Genomic DNA, 22,976 nt, shown 5'->3' with positions numbered 1-22,976 from the left:
TGCTTCCGGCTTCTCCCTCTACGGTACGGCAATTTTCGAATCGCCCGCCCATTTCATGCCGGACCACCTCCGGTCCTACTCCTAAACGCCAACGTCAATCTCCTGATGATGCTCCTTCGTTACCTTCCCATTCTACTCGGAAAAGACCGACACGTCAAGCACTCCCTCTCCACGCTCAGTTTCGGACCACACAATGGACTAAATTCTTTACTTTAAGACCGACTTCTTCTGCCTACCTTTCTGACCATAGTATTGGCAAAGCGCTCCTGCATCATGTTGGTAGAGATATTTCATTTCATGCTCTCAAGAGCGGTATGCGCATTGTCACTGTCCAGAATGCTGCCCAAGCTCATGATCTTTCTCTCCTTTCGAATATCGATTCTACTCCTGTCACTATTGAAAAACATCTTTCTCTCAATTCTTGTAGTGGTACTGTCATTCTGCCCCATACCATAGTCCAACAGAATTTCCAGTCATGTGTCAATGACATTTTTGAACAGCTGGAACTCCAGGATCTCCCAATCCTCAAAGTAGACACTTATGTCCTTCCTGCCCGGGGGCGGAGACGTTACCCTTGCAATGTGGCTCGTTTAACTTTTGACAGCCGAGAACTCCCGTCCTCTGTATATGTCGTGGGACATCGGTTACAAGTTCGAAAGGTGATACCTACACCGCAACAATGTAGAAATTGCTGGCGTTTTGGTCAACCAGCGAAATATTGCAGATCTATGGCCGAATGCCCAGTCTGTGGTGCTGACGACCATTCTAATACATCTTGCAGTCAACCTCCATCTTGCCTTAATTGTAATGAAGCTCACCCTTCGTACTCCCGCCGTTGCCAGGTCTACTTAAATGAACGTGAAATCCGTTGCCTCAAAGAGGCAGAAGGTCTCCCTTATGCTATGGCAGTTACTCATCTCCGCCTCCAAGGGAGACTACCCCGTGTTTCTTATTCTCGTGTTTCCAAACATCCCCCCACTTCTGGGGTCCCATCTTCTGCAGCCTCCTCTGTTGTTACCCCTCCCATAGCCACTACGGCATCTAATCCTTTTGCTGTCCTTGGCTCTGACGTCCCGACTACAACTCAGTCTGTTCTCACATCTTCACGTCCTTCCTCACAAGCCCCAGTATCGACAAGACCTCGTACGACACCTAATACCAATCGCCCCTCTACTCAGAAGTCCAAAAAATCCACATTGCTCAAATCTTCTTTGCCCCTTCCTTCCCTTCTTCCACCTCCACACTTTACCTTTCCAGTCTCTGTACCTAGTTCTTCCCCTCTCTCTGGCTCTATTACAAGTGTGGAGATTCACCCTCCTCCTCGTACTATGCCTTCCACCCCCATCCCCTCCCAAGTTTCTCCCTCTTCTGCCACCTCCCAGGTTTCTGCCTCTTCTGTCCCCCCCCACACTTCATCTCCAGTCCCTTACACTCTTCCCTCCCCCTCTACTTTGGTACAGTCCATTACTGTCCCAATCTTTACTCACCCTCCTCCTTCTATCTCCAATTTGGTCTCCCATACGTCTTTGAATTCAGAAACACTTGAAGCCATTTCAGAATATATTGCAGAGACTAAACCTTCAATGGACACTGATTCACTTCCTGTTCCTTCTCTTCCCTCTCCTCCATCTTCACAACCCCATTCTTCGCAACGCTCCGTTCCTTCGCTACTTGAACGTCTTCCAATGCCACCACACGTTGACTTTTCTAACCCCTCTAGTCCGTAGGTGCCTTTACCTACAGATTCCTGATATTTTCTTCATTGCCAATCACGGCCTATTTACAGTGGAATATTCGCGGCCTCAGGGGTAATTGGGGTGAGCTTCAGATGTTGCTTTCCAGGTTTTCCCCTGTTGGTGCTTGCTTACAAGAACCAAAATTACACTCGGCTGTTTTCCAACCTATCTCAGGCTATAATTTATTGTATTCTTCGGATCCTTTCTCAGATGGGACCTTTAATGAAAGTGCCCTTCTTCTACGCAATGATATTCTGTACTGTCAACTATTTGTCCATACCTCGCTGCATTACACTGCAGCCCGTATCCACTTGAATAAGTGGTTTACAATATGTTCTTTATATCTCTCTCCTTCTCGAGCATTTTCTATCCCAGACTTTGCCTTTCTTGTTTCATCCTTACCACCACCACTTCTGTTACTTGGTGATTTTAATGCCCACCATTTCCTCTGGGGGAGGTCTCATTGTGACTCACGTGGCATCCAGTTGGAGGCTTTTCTCGCCTCTCACCCCTCCATGTTTTAAATATGGGTACTCCCACCCATTTTGATCCTCGTACTCATACTCTCTCTTGCATCGATCTATCAGTCTGCTCTTCCTCCACTGCACTAGACTTCACCTGGTCTGTTCTACCAGACTTACATGACAGCGATCATTTTCCAATCATTCTTACTTCTCCTTCCTATTCACCACCTTTCCGTAGCCCTCGCTGGCAATTTGATCGGGCAAATTGGGATCTTTACACACACCTCACTGCTTTTAGTGAGGTTCCTTCTTCATCCTCCATTGATGAGCTCCTACACATCTTCTCGACGTCAGTTTATACCGCAGCTTCTCATTCTATACCCCAAACCTCAGGCAGGCATTCTCAGAAGTGCGTGCCTTGGTGGTCTCCTGCTTGTGCTCGTGCAGTACGTTTGAAACGTGCTGCATGGGGCAGGTACCGGTACAAAAGAACCGCTGAGAGACTTCTTGATTTTAAGCAGAAGCGTGCGATCGCTCGCCGTATCATCCGTGAAGCTAAACGCACTTGTTGGCGAGACTATGTTTCCACCATCACCTCTGCTTCTTCTATGAGTGCAGTCTGGAAAAAAGTGAGGAAATTGAGTGGTAAATAATCTCCTGACCCGGCTCCTGTTCTACGGGTCGCTGGTGTTGATGTAGCAAACCCTCTCGACGTTGCCATTGAACTTGGCACACATCTGGTCCGTATTTCCCGAGGGCTCCATCTATGCCCCTCGTTTCTTTCCTCAAAGTCTGCCAGAGAGTTAGTACCCTTGGACTTTTCTTCTCTCAGAGAAGAACAGTATAATGTGCCTTTTACACTTCAAGAACTGGAGGCAACGCTCTCAGCTTGCCGATCATCGGCAGCTGGGCCTGACGACATTCATATTCGTATGTTACAACATTTACATCGGTCAGCCCTTGTAGTCCTCTTACACCTCTTCAATCTTATTTGGGCACAAGGAGTTCTTCCCCAGCTGTGGAAATCTGCCATTGTTCTCCCTTTCTGCAAACCGGGTACTACAGGACATGATGCCTCTCACTATCGCCCCATCGCTCTTACTAGTGCAGTTTGCAAAGTGATGGAACGTCTCGTAAATCGACGTTTAATGTGGTATTTAGAGACTCACAACAGTCTCTCCGCTAGTCAATATGGCTTTCGTAAGAGTCGTTCTACCATAGACCCCTTACTACGCTTGGATACGTATGTTCGTAATGCCTTTGCGAATAATCACTCAGTTATTGCCATATTTTTTGACCTTGAGAAGGCATATGACACAACTTGGAGGTATAATATTTTGGCCCAGGCCCATTCCTTAGGCCTCCGAGGCAATCTACCATCCTTCCTTAAGAACTTTTTAACTGACAGACATTTCCGTGTTCGAGTCAATAATATTCTTTCCCCGGACTTCGTCCAAGCTGAAGGTGTCCCTCAGGGATGTGTTCTGAGCACAACACTGTTTCTCCTTGCTATAAATGATTTGGCCTCTGTTCTTCCACCCAATATTTGGTCATCACTCTATGTTGATGACTTCGCTATTGCTTGTGCAGGCGCTGACTGTCTTCTTATTGCAGTTTCTCTCCAGCATGCGGTCGACCGTGTTTCCACTTGGGCCACCACGCATGGGTTTAAATTTTCAAGTACCAAAGCTCACCAAATTACTTTCACTAGACGTTCTGTTATCTCCGATCATCCTTTGTATCTCTATGGCTCCCGTATCCCCGAACGTGATACAGTCAGGTTTCTAGGCCTTCTCTTTGACCGTCGGTTATCCTGGAAACCTCACATTACCTCTCTGAAGGCAACTTGTCACAGCCGGCTATACCTTCTTAAAACCCTTGCTCATCTTTCCTGGGGAGCTGATCGTCGAACTCTGCTTCGCCTACATTCAGCCCTCGTTTTATCGAAACTCGATTATGGTGACCAGACTTATTCCGCGGCCTCTCCTGCTACTCTCTCTAGCCTTAACTCTATCCATCACCAAGGATTACGTTTGTGCCTTGGTGCTTTTCGCTCTTCCCCTGTTGAGAGCCTCTATACAGAAGCGAATGTTCCATCCTTGTCTGATCGCCGTGATGCCCATTGCCTTCGCTACTATGTACGCTCTCACGATCTACACAATCCTTCCATTTATAGAATGGTCACCGATATTAGTAGACATTCTTTATTCGTTCGCCGCCCCTGTTTGCTCCGTCCCTTTTCTCTTCGCCTACATTCACTCTTGTCTTCCCTTCAGTTACCACCTTTATATGTTCATGTAGCATCTCACTTTTCCCTACCCCCCTGGGAAGTTCCAGCTGTTCGGGTCTGTTCTTTCTCACTCCCTTGCTCGAAAGCTCAACTGCCTACGGTGGCTTCCCGCTCTCTTTTTCTTGATCACTTCCACTCCCATTCTCATGCCACCGCTGTGTACACAGATGGCTCTAAGTCTTCAGACGGCGTCGGATTCGCAGCAGTGTTTCTGGACAGCGTCGTGCGGGGACATTTACTATCTTCAGCTAGCATTTTTACTGCTGAACTATATGCCATTCTTACAGCACTTTTTCGTATCGCATCTATGCCTGTGTCATCATTTGTAGTAGTCTCAGACTCCCTTGGTGCTCTACAGGCTATACGAAAATTTGATACATCTCATCCCCTAGTTCTCCGTATCCAACTTTGGCTACGCCGTATCTCTACCAAACATAAAGATATTGTTTTTTGTTGGGTCCCTGGTCATGTCGACGTACAGGGCAATGAACAGGCAGACACTGCTGCACGGTCAGCAGTACATGACCTCCCAATTTCCTATCGAGGTGTTCCGTTTCTGGACTATTTTGCTGCAATAGCTACCCACCTTCGCACCCGTTGGCAACAACGTTGGTCAACTCTGCTTGGTAACAAACTTCATTCTATTAAACCGAGCATAGGTTACTGGCCGTCTTCTTGTCATCAGTGCCGAGGTTGGGAGACCACTCTCTCCCGCCTTCACACTCGTCTTACTCATGGGTATCTCATGGAGAGGCACCCTGTTCCTCTCTGTGAGCAGTGTCAAGTTCCAGTATCGATTAGCCACATTCTGTTAGACTGCCCTCTCTATCAACGAGCACGCAGAATTTACCTTCAACATCGTCTTCGTTCTACTACTCTCTCTTTACCTTCCCTTCTTGCTGATGGACCCTCCTTTAATCCTGACTCTCTCATTGACTTCTTGACAACGACTGATTTACTCCACAAACTCTGATGATACTTTTCGCACTCCCCTCAGCCCTTTCTAGTTCAGTCTCTTGCTGCCCTTTACCCTTTCACCATCCCCTACCCGCTGTTATCCGTAACCTATTACTCATCCATCTCCCTTTTGCCACCTGATGCCCTCGCTTCCTTCCTGCCCTGCAGTGCTGTATAGTCCTTGTGGCTTAGCGCTTCTTTTTGATTATAATAATAATGGAGGAATTCCGTGCAGTGTTCGTGGAGGCAGAGAATCGGGTAAACAATCGCCCTCTGTCATACATGAGCGACACTCCTGACGCGGAGATCCTGACTCCCTCTCACCTAATATACGGACGAAGGGTAGAAGCTGCACCTATCTATAGAGATAATCCCGAGGGAAGTGATGAGGATTACAATAACGTGACCGTGTTGAGTGATAAGTTCAAGATGTTAAATAAGGTAATTACTCATTGGTCCGATTTTTGGCGTAAAGAATATCATCTTACACTACGTGAACACTTTTATGGTGCGCCAGAGGCAGTAAACCGACAGAAAATTCAACCAGGTGACATTGTGTTAATTGATACTGAACAACATCGAACATTGTGGCCTCTGGGCAAGGTAGTTACATTATACCCAGATGCACAAGGTGTTGTCAGAAACGTCAAAGTATTGTGTCGTGGTCAGGAAAGTTTGCGTACCATTAATAAATTAATTCCCTTAGAATTAAATGGTGTTCAATCCAGTGCAGATGGAAATCTAAGGGAAAGTGACACGAGTGATATTGAAGACACTGACCGAGTAATTCAAGAAGAAATTGTAGTAAGACCCACTAGGAAAACAGCAGCACAATCTAGAGAGGGCTTGAATCGTCTCCTGGAGGAAGACGCAATTTAAGTCGTCTAACAACGACTTCTGCCCGGCCGCAGTGTGGAAATTATTTGATTTCCGAAGCTATAGTGCCTAATAAGTGTTTAATGTGTTGATATTTGTATTTTGAATGGAACCAACTGGGTTCCCGCTGCGCCTGCGCAGATGTGCGGGGGTAGAGGTCGAGCTGGGGCACGAGGAGGCGGGAGTGTTTTAAATGTAGTGAGGAAGCTGTGAAACATGGGATCAGGAAATTGGATTAATATAGGCCTCACTTCCTAATAGGAAGTGTCGTAACTGTTCCTGGTGAAGAGTGAGGGAACATGATTTACGGGACCACCGTAATAAATTGGCAAAATTAGTGAATAATTGTAGGACCGGTGGTGACTGGCGCGTCGCCATGGAGTGTCCCGGGGAAAACTACCCGTGATTTAATCATCACTCATCGGTCTCAGATCTTAATGGAGTGGCCTCCAATGTGTATAATAATTGTGAGACATTAAACCGTCTTGTAAATCGTAATGTAATCAGTGATAATAACACTAAGTTAAGGAATCGTTGAATCGATATGAACTGCCATTCCCAGAGTGTGTGTGTGTGTGTGTGTGTCCCGAGGATAGTGAAGGCTTTATGGAGTCACGACTTCTAAACCGGGACAAACCAACGGATACCTCGTCCTGCTGGAATAAGAACCGTGTCGGTGTAGCAGGACATCGAAATGACATGGTGAATGGAGGAAATAAGGAGCATCAATCACCCACAGTTAAGTAACCTTTCTAGTTATAGCAGACTGATACTGGCCAGTTAGGTATGTTGTAATTGGATAGGTTATGGGTGATCCAGCCACATCAAGTGACCACCAGAGAATATCTGGTAGGTGGTGGGATTATGTACAAGTGTTTTTCCTTGATGGATATATCCATGTGTAACCTACCCCCCCCCCCTTCATTCAGTTAAACTAATATAATCTATACAGTCCACAATTAATTTTTTTTTTATATTTTATTTAAAAAACTTTACAGCTTAATATTAAATAAAGATATAAAATGGGTACAGTAGGATCCTCAATCCTACACAACATACACTAACAAGTTTTAACAACACATTGTAATGGACATAAAAGAGGTTACCCATATACACTCACCAAATTTTCCATATAACATACTACTATAATATAAACAATATAAATATAACTATATAAACTATATAAAATATAAATTATGTAAACCTTTCAGATTTGTATAGTTAACATACTATGACACATGACAAAGGTTCACAACCTTCACAGTATATAATCAGAGTAATGACCTACATCACAATCTCAGTTAAAAACAAGTACATGCTCTTCCCAAAATTAACCCCTATACAATAAGAATTTTTTTTATATTTTATTGAAAACTCAGGTACAAAATAGTTATGGGTGCATAAAATAATATGTCAACGAGATACCAGGCACTACCTAGATTCTTATATAAATAAATAATAAAGTCAAAACACAGGAAAATAAACACTATATAAATAAACAATGTGACAAAACAAGCACACAGAATTACACACATACACAAGCAATCACGTATTATACAACGGGATACTTCATCTGGCATATTACTAGGCGTGGCTTCCGCCTGCCAACACACAACGTATCCAAGACTTAATCTAAGAACTCAGGTGCCTTAAAGTGCACAACAATACGTTAATTTGGGCGACTACCACGGGGTTATTATCATTGACTAAGGATAGGCATTACAGTTCAAAGGTGGAACAGCATGACGCTACAATTCACAACAATGAAAATATCTAATATAACAAAACGAAAATACACTGTGATATTTGACATCTCAATAAAACACAAATGCCAGCAGCTATAAGTGAACTTATACACTGACGAGATGGACACATTGAAAAATACTACCTCCACATATAGTTCAAGCTCCATCACAGCTTACAGGAAAACGAAAACTTGCATACATACATATATATTTTTTTTTTTATATTTTATTTAAAACTTCATGTACAAATATTTATAGGTACATATATTAATATGTAACACTGACACTGATGATGAGCAATAACATTCACTACACAATCTACTGAATAAGCACATACATGAGCCCCTTAAAATAAACTTAACACAACCTACACACTGCCGTACGTACATTGTTTCACAAGTACACAAGGGTTCATAGATATAATAGTACCTACCCATTATTACTTACAGTCCCCTCTCCCCACCAATGAATACAGTCCACATTCCCTTGTTCACTTAAAATTAAAAAAAAAAAACAAAAAAAAAAAAAACAAGGACAACATCAATAAAACAATATATAAACACAAAACAATCCAGGCAACATCTGACAGTCTACTATATACAAGTTTTTAAAACATATCACAATTTAAGAAGGAATAAAGGTATAATAACAAAGGCCACAAAATGGCTATAAATAAAACTCCTAAAATTACAACCTCAACACAATAATGCACCAAGCTTAATGACAATCACCCATAATACAACTCGCAACAAATACACCAGACCTACAATATGCCTTATTAAGAAACCTGTGCTGCAACACATGTGACCCATCATCCCTCCCCCCCCCCATTCACACACACACATTGAAAACTAACCCCATCACCAACCTGAATAATCATGACATTAATTATCCTTAATTTAGGATTATTATGACACATGTCACTTGAGGAAACATTATTTACAACCATGAATGGTACAGGACTACCAAAATTACAATACCTTAAATAAGAATAATAATAATAGGTAATTACGTCAAAACTGATGCTGGACCACGTTACAAAAAAGGCAAAAATAACTCAGTGCTTCAAGGAAATAGTGAAAGGAAAACCCTCTCAAGAAAATTCAAATTCAATTGCAATACCAGTGTAAGTGGAACATAATACGCTACCAAAGAAATATACATGTTATATAATTTATAGGTTATACATTAATACATGTTATATATTTAATCTGCTCCTTACACCTTCCCCATCAAGGGAACTAAGCAAAACTTATCTTGCACAACCTCTCATCTGGTCACACACTAGTACCTCCAATCACACCCAACCACATCACTGCATACCCAAGAAGGTGAGCCCGTTGAAATCCCCTGAACCCCCCCCCTTTTACCAACCTTCTCACCCCGGCAGTTAAAGCCCCTTATAACGCCAATAAATTCCCTATTGTTAGTCCTCTATAACCCTCAGAAAAATACTCTTCCCACCTTTTCCCAAAAATGTCTCTATTGCGACACAAAGTTCGATAAAACGTCGCCGCCAAAGTCCTTCTCATCACATCCCCACCCACCTTCCCCCTCATACCCCATAAAACATATATGTAGTCCACGATGACATATGCTAAACCTCTTACCACACTCTCCTCCACACCACTCATATCAAGACTCAACGCTCGCAATACCGACTCACCTTGACCCCCCACCCTCACCACTACCTTACTCATCCATACCCTGATGCACTCCAAACCTTCACAAAAATAGACGACATGATACGCAGTCTCTTCCCCACTCCATCTGCCACACCCCCCACCCTCAATAACCCTCCTATCTCGGAGCATCGCTCCCGTTGGCAAAATCCCATGCAGGAAACGGTACATAACCTCACGCGCCCTAGGTCGTATCCTTAATTTACTAAATCTTCGCCTATTACATCCCATGCATACATGGGGTAGATCCCTTCAACTGGCGCCACTACATATCCCCCTAACGATTTACACAAAGTTCCCACCTTTACTTTTCCCGGTTCCCTGGCTAACATTAAGGCACGTAACACTGTTTCACATTCCTTCATTTCCGCCCCTCCATACCATTTCCTCATGCGAGCATGTACCTTATCTAGCTGACCCTCCCTCCATCCACCTGCACTCATCACTTCCCTCTTAATAAACACACATTTCACGCGCTTTCTCAAGTCCAACAAACCCAACCCTCCCCTACATACCGGCAATGTCACTACCTCCCTTCGCAACCAGTTGCACCGTGAACCCCACAAAAATTTGAACACCATTCTAAGAATACTCGTGATCGCCGTTCCTGTTAACGGCATCACAGCCGAAACAAACCAGACTTTACTATATAGTAATACATTGATGACAATTGCACTTTGCCTAAGGGTTAAATGGTGAGGTCGCAGCATTCCCAACCGTCGCTGCACCTGTTCCACCATCCTATTCGAATTGCTAACCCTTGCAGCACTCAGGTCAGCCTCATACATGACACCGCAGATTTTCAGACTCCCGGTCCTCCGCTGCACAACATCACATTCCCAATCTAATCTCTCCGCCCACTCTCCCAGCCCCATGGTCATTGACTTTTCCAGGTTTACCTTCATCCCAGTAGCTCTCCCAAAAGTGTGTACAACTCCCCCCAAAAGTCCTAACCGTGTCTCCTCACTAACCAAAATAGTGGTATCATCAACATAGCCCACCAAACCAGGCCACGGCTTCAGCTCACCATCCCTCCCCCCCGTCCTTAGACGATCCTCCACCATCCTATAAAAGGGATCCTGAACACATGCAAACAATATTTGTGATAAAGGACATCCCTGCCGAAGACCCCGCTCCATGTTGACTCCCCCCCCCCACACACCCATTGATTTGCACCCTTACCTTCGCGTTTGAGTACAACGTATCCACCCACCCCACTATTTCTTCGCCAAACCCCTCTCGTAGGAGAATATCCCTCAAAGCCTTTCTTTCCACCCTATCATAAGCCCCTTGCCAATCCAATGCCACCAACGCCCCTCTTCCCCTTGATAATCCCGTGGCCCTCGCCCATTGACCTACCAGGTAACCCAAACTGAGACTCTAACACGACCCTCCCCACAACACATTTAAGCCGATTCCCAAGAATTTTCGCAAATAATTTATAATCAGCACAAAGCAACGAAATGGCTCGGTAATCCCGAAGGGTACTCTGCTGTTTACCCTTTGGGACCAACACCACCACCGCCGTTGCCTGAGATTCTTCCATCTTACCTCCGTCTTTCATGGCATTCATTAACCTTACTAGGAAACCCCTAAGCAGACCCCAGTGCTGTACATAAAATTCGCTAGGTAAACCATCGATCCTGGGTGCCTTACCCTTCCTCATGTCCATAAGGGCTCTCCATATTTCCCCCTCCTCAATGACCCCACCCAGTGCCTCCCGATCACTCCTCCCCAGTTTGCACGGCACATACTCACATACCTTCCCAAGAACCTCACCATCCACCCCACTACTTTTCCCGTATTCCTCAAACCATCTATCTGCATATGCACTCATCCCCTTGGTGTCCCTTAATACCTGACCCTCTCTAAAACCCCCCACAGAAGATATGACTTGCAAACCCGGTATTGTAGTCGTTTGCTGTCGTACCTTCTGTCCTTGCAGCACACAAGCTGATGGCTTGTCGCCCCAGAGTACTTCGTCCAACCCCGCCTGTACCCGTACAGCTGCAAAACGTTCTTCTTGCAAATCCCGTATCCTGTCCTTCAACATGTGTATATCCTCCACCAGGTACACCCCGGCCACCGCCCCCCCTCGTAACAATCCCGTAATCTAGATTCTAAATAATTTGACAAACCATACCGCAATTGATTAATGTGTTTGCCCTCCCTCACATAAAATTGACGTATTCTTAACTTAGCCACACTATCCCACCATCCTACCACATCTTCCTCAGTCCTTCTGTCGGCACAGAGCTGTTCCCAAAATATTGCAAACGCTTCCACTCCCTCCCTATCCCCCAAAACCATCGTGTTCAGTTTCCAATAACTTCCCTGCCTATGAGCCAAAGCATCCCATCCCACCTCCACTAATACTGCCCTATGATCGGAAGACACCATCTCAATAGTTTTAAAAGACTCTACCAAAACCCTCTGAGATAAATATAACCTGTCCAAACGAGCCGCATATCCCCTTCTTATAAACGTATGTTCCACCTCCCACAGACCTCCCCCAAAAGCATCACGTAACTGAAGATCTCTAAGCAGGCCCCCCAAGACTGAGGAAAAATATCCCGCTCCTCTGGGTTCCACATCTATCCTCTTAATTACACAATTCCAATCACCCCCCACAATCGCCACAGACGGTAACGTGCGTAGGTAGTACACGAGCTCCTCCCGCACAAAATCCATCTTCACTTTCATGTCACTTTCTGCTGGGGCATACACACACAAACGCCACTCTCTCTCTCCAATCCACCATCCTTCCACACGTAATATTCTCCCCCCTCCCCCCCTCTTTCCTATGCAGTACAAACGGGCTCGCCTCCCTGATCAACACACCCACTCCTCCTTTTAAACGCTCAGACGGCAACACATAAGCCTAATACCCAGGCACCACTAATTCACGACCAAGCTTAAAATTGTGCTCCTGCACAAAAGCTACGTCAACCTTGTACCTATTCAAAAACATCCTGAAGCACTCCCGTTTAACACCATCACACAGACCATTAATATTTATTGTTACACACCTGAGGCCAGTTTAAGGTTTCCTTCCCCGCCTCATGTCAAGATTCTTCCCTTTCAGACCGTTCCCCTGGACTGTGCCTTTTCCACAGACTCCCCCCTCCTTCCCAACCAGCCCCCCCTTCTGTTGTGGCCCTCTCGCAGAGTCACTCTGGGTACCATAACCCCATGTCTTTTTCCCCGGCCTTTGCGCCGGCGTCAGAACATCGTCCGAATCTGATGCTGCTGCCCTTTTCCTTGTAGCTCCCTCAGTTTCCATATCTGAGTCCTGGGAGCCAGCACAATGGACTTCCACCTCTACCACCCTTAATCCGCCTCCATGTCCTTCCATGGCACTCGCACTGTCCACCACAGGTGCCACCTGATCCTCCCCTTCCCCACACACACCTGCCCTGATCCCAGGTTCTTGTTCGCTGTAACTCTCCACCTCCGTAGACTGTAACATAGCCTGTATCACCGTCTCCAACTCCTCCTCAATAGCCTTCACTACTGCGCCCTCCTGCACCTCCTCACTTGACAACTGTACTGTTGATGGGCCAGGTGATTCATGGATCACCACTTCTTCCGATTCCAGAGGAGGAGCCACCACCTCTTCACTCCACATGCGACCACGCCCTCCTCTTTGCACCCGTTCTTCCTTAGGCATCGGGTGCTCATGCGCAGGTGCTCCGCCCCTTGCCGGCCCAGGAGCCACTGTTGATGGGCCAGGTGATTCATGGATCACCCCTTCTTCCGATTCCACAGGAGGAGCCACTACCTCTTCACTCCACATGCGACCACGCCCTCCTCCTTGCCCCCGTTCTTCCTTAGGCATCGGGTGCTCATGTGCAGGTGCTCCGCCCCTTGCCGGCCCAGGAGCCATACTGCGCTTGCCACAGTCTGCCGCCATATGGTCATATTCGCCACACAGTCGGCACGTACGTCTCTGCCCCGCATACGCTACCATTACCTGGGTTCTAAACTCTTCGAGATATACATACGAGGGTATAGGATGCCTTAGCGTCATCTTGAGATTAAAAGAACCCTCAGGATATCCTGTGTAAGCACCTTTTACCCATTTGCCAGGTTGGGCCAGATGTACAGTTCCATAACGTTCGAATACATTTCGAATATCTACCTCATCAGCCTCAAAAGGCACGTTGTGGAGCTTAACCCATGAATAATGTCGTGATACATCCGTCAACTTGACCCTCACTGCCGGTGTTACGTTAATGCTGACATCTTGGTAACGATCAACCAAAGCCTCGTATACTTGAGCAGTTAGCACTTTCACGAAAATTCTATATACACCGTTCAGTGCCACTCCATATAAATCCTCATCTCTGATGCCATATGTCTCTCTTATAATTTTGGGCAATAACACATCGACTGACGTAGGCGTTAAAGCCTCACTAATGAGTTCAATGCCCACAGTATTCACTCTCCTGCACACACCTGGCGCCATGTTGTTGACTGAGTAGCTCGTCTGGGAAACAATAGAGGGGTGCAAAGCACGACCGCACTCTACCTCATCCAGGCAGCGAATGATATACATATATTATTGAAAAGCACACGGACACGGCATAAAGCATAAACGGAAATAAGAAAAACGTTTCAACTGTGCTAGGAAGCACACCATATACAAAAAGTACACCAATGACTTGTAATTTAGGCATAAATGACGAGAAACATTCCTAAAAGTAGTATATACAAAGCACGTAAGATATTTCGTCATCACCGTTACATAGGAGATGCACATAAACTCTGAGAACACAAAACATTCACGCACTTGACAAACACAATTAGACACAGCTGACCAGCCCGTTAGATTACCCACTGAACACTCACAACTATCTCAAATCTCGTAACTCCAAGGCTTTATATTCAGGCGGGAAGTCTCTCTCCCATCTCCCCTCATATACCAACCTATTTCGACATTTTGTCCTATAAATCGTCCCTGCTAACACCCTAATTCTACTGTTACCATCAACGTGCCTTATAGCCCATGACACGAAAATATAATCGGCCACAACATACGACACTGCACGTTGTACACGCAAGTCAACCCTACCTACATCAAAACTCAACGCCCGGAGTACCGACAAACCTCCCCCCCTACCAAACACAAAACCCTACTGAACCACTCTCGTACCATACCTAAACTCTCACAGAAATACACAACATGAAAAGCAGATTCCTCCATCCCGCACACAGGACAACCCCAGTCTTCCTCCAAACGCCTATTATACAACACCACCCCAGACGGCAAGATTCCATGTAAAAATTTAAAAACCACTTCCCGTACTTGAGCAGGCAGACGCAACTGTTGAACTCGCCTCCATATATCACCCCACGCATACATGGGATACATTCCTTCAACTCGCACCACGACTACCTCCCTACCCATCCTTTCTAAGGTACATAATTTTACACAGCACACGTCCCTCATGTTCAATAATACGCGAAGCATCGCGTCGCACCAAATTAAATTCCTCCCTCTCCACCACCTGCGCAGGTCATGATACAATTCGCTTAACCCGCCATGCATCCCACCCAGTCGGAGAAAACGACGCTTCACGTAACATGCCATGACACGAGCCTCTAGAGGAATGAGACCCAACCCTCCCTGATGCAGTGGTGTCTCCACCACCGCTCTTGCGAGCCAATCGCATCCTGAACCCCACAGAAATCGATAAACTCTATGCAAAAGACGTTTGACGTCCCCCTGCAACAGAGGATACAGTGCAGCAACGTGCCATACTTTGCTATAAAGCAGGACATTAATGACCACCGCCCTCTGATGCAGGGTTAAATGTCGCGGCCGTAGACTATTTAAGTGCCCCAAGACACTATGTACAACCCTCCCCGAATTGCACGCCCTCATCTGATCGACCTCCCGCATATAATGAATACCACATATAGTGATACGATCAACCACAGTCCACCCCTCTGCATCCACCCCATCCCCCACCCACTCCCCCAACTCCATAATTTTCGATTTTTCTCTATTAACACACATCCCCGTAGCCTTGCCAAATATGTCAACAAGTCTCCCAACAAAACCCAATTGCTCCCGTGAACGTAATAACACAGTAGTATCATCAACATAACCCACAAGGGTCGGTCGACCACTACTCGGACCCCACGATGTCTCTATTCCCCGCCCACAAACAGCCCAGTAAAAAGGGTCCTGCATACATGCAAAAAACATTTGAGACATGGGGCATCCCTAACGAATGCCCCTGCTCATGTGTACAAAAACACCTAACTTGCCATTAATTTGTACTTTAAAACCCGCTCCATTGTACAACGAACATGATGACCTCATTTCCAAAACCCTGCCATCTCATAAATTTCCACAGAACCTCTCTTTCCACACTATCAAAAGCGGCTCGCCAGTCTAAAGCCAAAACACCACCCCCACCCCTCACCCCGCATTCCTCAACAAACTCCCTGATATTCCCATGACCATCATGCATTGACCTACCTGGCACACCAAACTGACTCTTATGGATTACCTTATCAAACACTTTCTTAATTCTATTCATCAATATTTTTGCATATAGTTTAAAGTCACTACACATCAACGATATGGGACGGTAGTCCTTAATCGCTAACGGCACATCACATTTCCTAACTAAGACCAACACTGCCGTACGCTGAGACAGACCTAACACCCCCCCCTTCTTCATCGCATTGAGTAAACGAACCATAAAAGTCCGTATTACCTCCCAATGTTTGATATAAAATTCACAAGGGATGCCATCAATGCCTGGAGCCTTTCCCTTACTCATTCCTTGTAGTGCCTCCCACACCTCTGCCTCAGATATAGGCCCACCCATGAGAAGGCGATCATAATCATTTAACTCGCATCGTACGCCTCTCCCCAAATCCTGTATCGCATGCTCACTCACGTCTTTACTTTGCATCTGGATCTTACTCCAAGTATCGACATAAAAACTTATCCCCTCAGTTGTTGTTAAGACCTGTCCCTCACTATACCCATCAACTTCATCCTGCACCACTAAACTCACAATTTCAGTCGCTTTTCGCCTTTGTGTCTGACTTTGTAAGACACAAGCAGACGGCTTGTGACCCCACAAAGCCTCCTCCACCCCACTCGAAATGCGCGCCCCATCGAAAACCTTATTTTTCAATACTTGGATTTGTTCTTTAATAGCATCGATCTCATCCACTGGGTAAACCCCAGATGCCTCTCCCTGTGCATAACAATGTCGTAGATGACCCTCCAGGTACCTCTGAAAACCATACTCCAAGCGAGTGGCCTCCTTACACCGATTCACATAAAAATCCTTAATTCGAGGCTTCACAACCTCATCCCACCGTCGTACTAAATCCCATCCCTCCCAGGAGTCTACTCCCATAGACGCCCAGAAGTCCTCGAATAGTTCCCTATCATCCGCACTTTGTAGCATCCGCATATTCAGTTTCCAGTATCCCTTAAAACGATGCGGGAGACCTCCCCAGTCGAGCTCCACAAAAACTCCCCGGTGGTCGGAGAAAAAGACGTTCAATACACGCACATTGATTACGACCACCCGCCGAGACACATACACCCTATCTAAACATGCTGCATAGCCCCTACGCACAAAAGTATGCTCAATCCCAAAGTCACATCCTCTGCGTACATCAACCAACCCCAAACCAGACAACAAGTCACCCAAAACAAGCGAACAGAACCCCGCCCCCCTCGGTTCAACATCTTTACGGTGCACTACACAGTTCCAGTCACCACCTACCACTGTAATTTCTGGCAGGGACCTCAAATAATATACCAAGACATCTCTAACAAAAGTATTTTTAATATTAACATCATGTTCAGCCGGCCCATATACCCCTACAAAACCAACTCTTCTACTACCCCAATCCCCGACGACTCGCACCATGCGACCCTCCCCCCCTTCCTCCCAATGTCTCAGCACAAACGGGCTGGTCGCTTTTATCAACACAGCCACTCCACCTTTCAGACGTCTGGAGTGAGTCACATAAATGTCATAACCATCCATCTCAAACAAACTTCCTACTTTATGGTTATGTTCTTGCAAAAAACACACATCCACTGCAAAACGATTCAACCACTCACGCACCTGCACATACTTTCTGACAGATTTCAAACCATTAACATTAATAGTTACACACCTAACTGTGTTAAAGGTGGCTTTCCTCTAGGGGCTACCACTCCCTTTTTCTCTTTGCGCCGGCAAGCACCCAAGGCACTTCCCGCACCTTTGGCAATCCCCGTGATATTACCTGCTGTCCTGGACTCGCGCGACCTCCCCCCACCCGTGATTTCCGACCACGTCTTCTTCCCTGAACGTTGTCCAGGGGTCAAGACATCATCGGAGTCGGACGGGGTAGCCGCACGCTTCCTAGAAACAGCATCTTCAGACATGTCAGTACTTCGAGTGTTCTCCTTGTGAATTTCTGCCTCAACAGTATGAAACCTCGAACTCTCCAAATCTCTCACTTTAGCTATCTGATCAGCATCATCAGCACGTAATTTCCCCCCATCAGAACACAGCACAGAATCAGACTCATGCGATGCTAATAGGTCACTTAACACAGATACAATGTCGGCTTCCATCTCACCTGCCTCTCTTGCTAGAGGGATTTCACTGTTCACATGTTCCACCTCGTCAAGGGAGGCAGTCCCAGATAGAGTCACACAAGATGACTCTAGTAGCATGGCCCTATCAACCTCAGCACTCCATGATGTCATACGTGGCGAGGTCTCGACAACCTCCTCTTCCAGAGCCTGAAGGGGTACCTCACCGTCAGGTCGACGACCACGCCCCGATGGCGGCTGGCGCTGGACACACTGAGCCGCTATGTGATCCAGAGTGCCGCAGAGGCGGCAAGTTCTTCTCTGTCCAGGGTACGTAACGTACACCTGGGAACGAAACTCCTCCAGTTGTACGTACGAAGGAATCGGCTGACGCAGGGACATTTTCAACGTAAATGACCCCTCCTGAAGGCCATTATAGTGACCGTCAAACCACCTACCCATGGTGACCAGGTGGATCTTCCCATAACGTTCAAAAACGTCACGTATATCAATTTCATTGGCCTCAAAAGGCACGTTTCTCACACGTACCCACGTATAGTATCGTGAAACGTCATGCAACTGGACAGAAACTGCTGGGGTGACTTGCTTACTTATATCCTGGTACTGGGTCACAATCTTCTCGTACATCTGAGTGTCACAAAACTTGACGAAGATCCGTGTAGTTCCATTCAAGGCGACGCCACACAAGGATTCACGAATGATTGCTGGCAGTAACACATTTACTGATTCACCGGTGATAGAGCCCTGCGTTAGTTGAATACAAACAGTATTAACACGGTGGCGAAACGCAGTCGCCATTGTTGTTGATGTTGTAAACACTCCTCCACCAGCTGTCGGGACTGAGGAGCAACAGCTGACAACCGCTCAGCACAACATCTGAGCAGAGAATGAATTAATTAGTAGCGCCGTACTTGAGGGTGCTACCCAATTTATACTGGTCTCGGATAGATATGGATAAGATTGTGAGGGTCGAGGGGCCACCTGCAGTGGCATGTCTACACGGGTGACTACGGTAAACAATATAGTTGTTGTCTCCCAAGGAGATTACTCTTATGCATGTAATGTTGAGGTATGTACAAGTAATCACCCCTGTGAGGGAAAAGTAGGCGTAAGTGGGGTTAAGGTTGTTCAGGAAACCAGGAACCATTAGCGAGTTACGTCGCGCACCCCCCCCCCCTCTGGCGGGCTGGGGCGAAACTAGTTCTTGGTGTCTGATTTGTTCAAATTTCTACTCCTGGTAATATTGACCTTACTTGGTGTGGGTTGAAGTTTGGAGAATCACTTCACCTCCATTCTTCTCCTATTTAGGTAGGGTGTTCTACCAGGGGTATTATTGTTTGTTCCTTTCTTTTGTTTGCTGGTTACCAGTAATGATTTTGGCATTTATCATTCTTTTCCATTCTTAAATGTTATATTATCATGACCATTGGTAACCAGTTTATTTTTTCTTATTACCAGCTCTGTTTCTGGCGTGGTCATCCAGGATAGATGCCAGATAAAGGAGCAAGACATGTGTTAATGAGACTTATTAACATTATTGGACTACTACTGGCCCTTACCTGTTCTACTTGTGGTGCCCCATCCAAGTGGTAGGAGATTCCAAAACATCGGACTATCACCATCCGCCCAGGATAACCTACATCAATAATATCAGAGGATCTATCCGGGGCCATACCTTCTCCTGCCCAACTACAAGAACCGAAGGCCATTTTTTTTATTATATTTAAATTTTAAGTAAAATCCTCAAATCATTATTCTTATTTTTCTTAGTCTTTTCTTTATTTTTCCATTAGTTTCTTTTGTTCAGATGGAAGGCGTTCCACTGGCAACCCCTATAAAATTTTCCATATATATGCTTTCCTACATATACACGAAACACACGCGTAAATTATACCTAAACGTGTACAACTAACAATATATAGCGCACACAATGACTTACAATGTTCGTCATTACTCAAAAACACCTTAACACTTAATATAAAATGACCAATACAGCTCTATTTTAGGTCACATATATATGAGAGAAAACTTCTCCATAACATGTAACAGTGACAACAAGAAGTTATCCTCACAACATAAATTCAAAGGGTTAATTAACATAAGATAACAAAAGTCCTCTACAAAACCCAGGAATCCCTGGGTGCACAGGACAACAAACATTAGCAAAGTACGTTAAGTAGAACGCAATATATGTAAAGCATACCATTCAATAGAGAATCCACAACACTATAATTGATAACTATTCATACAAAAGCAGACATGTTTATTATTGCAACTTAGATAAACAAAACAACCAATGTTGCAACTAATGCCACTAGTGAAGCCATTGCTCATCCACAACAAATACATACAAGAAACATACAAGAACCATCCCTCTCTCCCCTCCACTTCCACCCTTTTCATACTACTACTCAGTCCACTTACACGCCAGATCATCGCTGTCTACCAGCCCATTGCCGTCCTGTTCCAACTAATCCGTGAAGTTTTACCACTGTCATACCACGATACCCCTCGGGGAAGAACTCGACCAACCTTCTACCATAGACGCTTCTATTTCTGCACATTGTTCTGCAAAAACGTGCAGCCAACGCCCTAACCCTACCAGTGCCCCGTACCTCACGCATTCCCCAAGACATGTACAAATAGTCCACGATGATATATCTTAACTCTCGTGCCACAACTTGTCACCCCATCCACGTCAAGGAGTAACGCCCTTAACATAGCCACCCTCCCCCCTCCAAACATCCTGAAAACACCTCGCATCCACAACCTTACTTATTCTAGGGATGGACAAAAATAGTGTTAAAAGTCGTTTATTCATCACCACAATGCATGCAGGTTGCATCCTCGACAAAACCCATTTTGTAGATGAATGGTTCAGAGAACCGACATGTTGATAAATTAGACACATGTGCAACTCTTGGGTATCTTTATTGAGGAAACGTTTCGCCACACATGTCGGTTCTCTGAACCATTCATCTACAAACCTGTCAGACACTGCAACTTCTTGGGATCTTAATACTTGGGAATTCTTCCCTTGCCTAATTCTTGGGCACGACCTACTTCAACATTGAACAAATGTTACACGACCTATGACTTCTGCACCTCTCCTGCCAACGGTTTATAAGCTCCTTCTCAGCACGTATGCCGTATTCTATTCAAGATTGATGGACTGACCACATCGACTCAAGGTTGAGGGACTGATTACCTCATTCTCCTCCTGTTCTTCAAGATTCTCCTTTGTATGGACTGATGAAGCCACTGTGTGGCGAAACGTTTCCTCAATAAAGATACCCAAGAGTTGCACATGTGTCTAATTTATCAAAACCCATTTTCCATAACATTACCTTAGACGCCAGGATCCCCATCATAAATCTATACACCACCTCACGCGCCTTAGCTGGTATACGAAGCCGCAGGAATTCCTCCCAAATTACCTTCCAATTATGCATGGGATAAATCTCCACCCCTGACAATGCTTCCTGCCAAAATCCTACATTCACCAGCCTTCCTACGTGCATAACACGGACATCCCTCACTTTTAACATGAATTGCAGCAAGTCTTCACATGCCTCTAGTTCCTTTCCAAGCCACCAATCTCGGACTTCTCTTCTAATCTCCCCCACGCTACATTCTCTAGTCCCAATTAGTCTTAAGTAACATGCCCGTACATATATTGCTCTCGCCCTAGGTCCCAAAGCTGGCAAACATAAGCCCCCCATGCGTACTCCAGACATTACCACCTCACGTCCCAACCATTCCCGTCCATATCCCCAAACATACCTCAACGCTCGCCTCTGAATCTCCGTTACATCGCAGGCCCTCAAAGGATAAACAGCTACCACTCCCCAGACTTTACTATACACAAGCGAATTCACGATCATCACCCGTTGGTGCAACGAGGAATTCCCGGCTCGTAATCCAATCCTCGTAATCTACCCAGCACCTTGTCCCGTACCACCACCGAATTAACCTCCCTGCTTACCTGTTTGTCCGCCAAATACGTAATCCCACAAATCCTAACCCTATCCACACATGTCCATCCAAACCCCTCGCCCATTCTCCCTTCACCCAGCTCCCCACCTCAAACAACATTGACTTACACCTATTAACCCTCATACCTGCTGCAGCCCCAAACTTTTGAATGACCTCACCTACCCACCCCCTCCATTTTTCGAGAAACCAAGCATCAGCATAATAGCTCATGCTTTCTGTAGTGGTAAAAACCATACCATCCTTGTATCCCTCCACCCCAGAGCTTGCCACTAATCACAACATGGTAGTCACAGCATGATGTTCTTGGAACTTCCTTAACAGAAACCCAGGCAGCTTGTCGCCCCATATCACGTCATCGAATCCTGCACTATAACATGTCCTATTAAACCGTTCATTGCGGTCTGTCGCTTATGGATTCCACTTCGCCACCCCCCCACATCCCCTGTCGTAACACTCCTTCAGCTGTGATTCCAAATAATTTTGTAAGCCGTAGTGCCGCCTCGCTTTCTCCCTCCCCCTGCCTCGGAAATAGGTCGCAATGTAAGGCTTTGCTTTCAACTCCCACCAGTCAACTAGCTGCAATACCCTATCCCTACCCTCAGTGACCCTACCCCACCATTCTTCGAACCTCGCACCCCCT

Source organism: Cherax quadricarinatus, chromosome 95, assembly GCF_038502225.1.
Source record: "Cherax quadricarinatus isolate ZL_2023a chromosome 95, ASM3850222v1, whole genome shotgun sequence".
Lineage (NCBI taxonomy): Eukaryota > Metazoa > Arthropoda > Malacostraca > Decapoda > Parastacidae > Cherax > Cherax quadricarinatus.
Note: the sequence above shows the minus strand (reverse complement) of the source record.